At 48.4% G+C, this 1,797-nt stretch overlaps 1 pseudogene; it reads right to left on the bottom strand.

Annotated features, from left to right (window-relative positions):
- LOC102835537 overlaps window positions 1-919 on the bottom strand; it is a 1,812-nt pseudogene extending 893 nt beyond the window's left edge.
- Window positions 920-1,797: the final 878 nt, after the last annotated feature.

Genomic DNA, 1,797 nt, shown 5'->3' with positions numbered 1-1,797 from the left:
GGTCATTTCGCATTTTCACATAAATGCGCTCATCCAGACTGAGCCGGATAAGATCCAGAGGCTCCTCTACTGTGTTGGTAGTTTGTTGCTGGTCCACGTCGTCCGCCATGTTTCAAACCCTGCGCCCTTTCCATCCTTCAAGTTCTTCTTCGTTATGACCTCATATTGGCTTCTCATACCACTCAGGATCTTGGCAAGATTGATGCCTGGTGCAGAATCCACCTCCACGCTGACCTGGCCATCCACTTGGCCCCTCAGGACACTGATTTCCTCCTCATGGCTCTTTTTCAGGTAAGCCAGCTCCTCTTTCAGACCTTCAATCTGCATCTCCAGGTCAGTTCTGGCCAGAATCAGCTTGTCCAGCACCTCATGCAGGCCATTGATGTCGGCCCCCAAGCTCATGCGCAGTACCTGCTCTGTCTCAAACTTGGTCCGGAAGTCATCTGTAGCCATAAGGACATTGTCGATCTGCAGGACAATCTTGGAGTTCTCAATGGTGGCACCAAGAATCTTGTCCGGCAGATCCTTGATGGTCTTGAAGTAGTGGCTTTAGGGGCCCTGCTTAGGGTACCAGTCGTGGATCTTCACCTCCAGCTCGCCATTGGCCTCCTTCAGAGCCCTTACCTTGTCCAAGTAGGAAGCCAGGCTGTCATTGAGGTTCTGTATGGTGATCTTGCCCGCCAGCAACCCCTCAGACACAGCCGTACTACGCCTGCATAGCTGCTGTCGTAACCCCGGAGGAGGACGAGGACACAAAGCAGGTGGACTATACCAACACTCTACAGAAGCGGAAGCCTGGGTGGATGCTGAGTGCACGGAAGGCACCGCCCGCCCCAAAGGCCCCAAAGTGCACTGAGCCACCACCCAGGCCCTGGAAGAAAGAGGAGGCTGACGACTGGCGAGAGTTGTAGGAAGTCATGACGAGGCGGAGAACATGAGACGCTGGCCAGAGCAGCTGCGCTGGACTGAAAGACTGAACCCTGAGCTTTTGTCTTACTTACTTAAATCTGTAGTTTTATGGAAAATGACGAAGAATATGAAGTTTTTCTATGACTTTTTTCCACTTGCTGTGTTGAAATTTATTTGTACTAATATGTTGTTTTTAAGTGCCGTTGAGTAGGTTCTGATTCATGGCGACCCTGCGTAGGGTTTTCGAGGAGCAGCTGGTGGATTTGAAATGCTGACCTTGTGGGTCAAAGTCTAGTGCTTACTCTACAGCGCCACACCAGGAGACCCATACTAATTTGTTGTTGTTATTGTTGTTAATAACCGTGGAGCCTGTTCCGACTCATAGCAGCTCTGTACAGGGTTTCCTAGGCTGTAAATCTTTACGGAACAGCTGGTAGTTTCGAAATGCTGACCTTGTGGTTCACAGCCCGATTAGTAACCACTATGCTACCAGAGCTCCTTTGTACTAATGAAGGCCTTCCTGGAGTTGGGAATATGTCAGTGATGATCATGAAGAGAACACTGCTTTGTAAAATGACACACACCTTCCTATAAATATCACACTTCTAACAAGAGTTTATCATCTCCCCCTTTGTCTCTCTACCCTCCCATCCTCTACAACCAGACGCATTCCAAAATGTGAGAAATATCAGCCATAAACCGAGGACACATTCTTGGTAGGAAAAATAAGAGCCAGTTTTGCCTCAAAGAAGTCCCTTGACCTCTGAACATCTCTGGGCCTCTTCCCGCTATCTATAGAAAGAAGATACTGAATTAGATAGTCTCTAGAATTTCTTCTAGCTCTGAATTCAGTCTAATTTCAAGATTCCACTGTTGGTTGTTATGGTA

Source organism: Chrysochloris asiatica, unplaced genomic scaffold (assembly GCF_000296735.1).
Source record: "Chrysochloris asiatica unplaced genomic scaffold, ChrAsi1.0 scaffold00291, whole genome shotgun sequence".
NCBI classification, from domain to species: Eukaryota; Metazoa; Chordata; class Mammalia; order Afrosoricida; family Chrysochloridae; genus Chrysochloris; species Chrysochloris asiatica.
The sequence above is the reverse complement of the archived record's forward strand: the minus strand, read 5'-3'. Positions and strand labels throughout refer to the sequence as shown.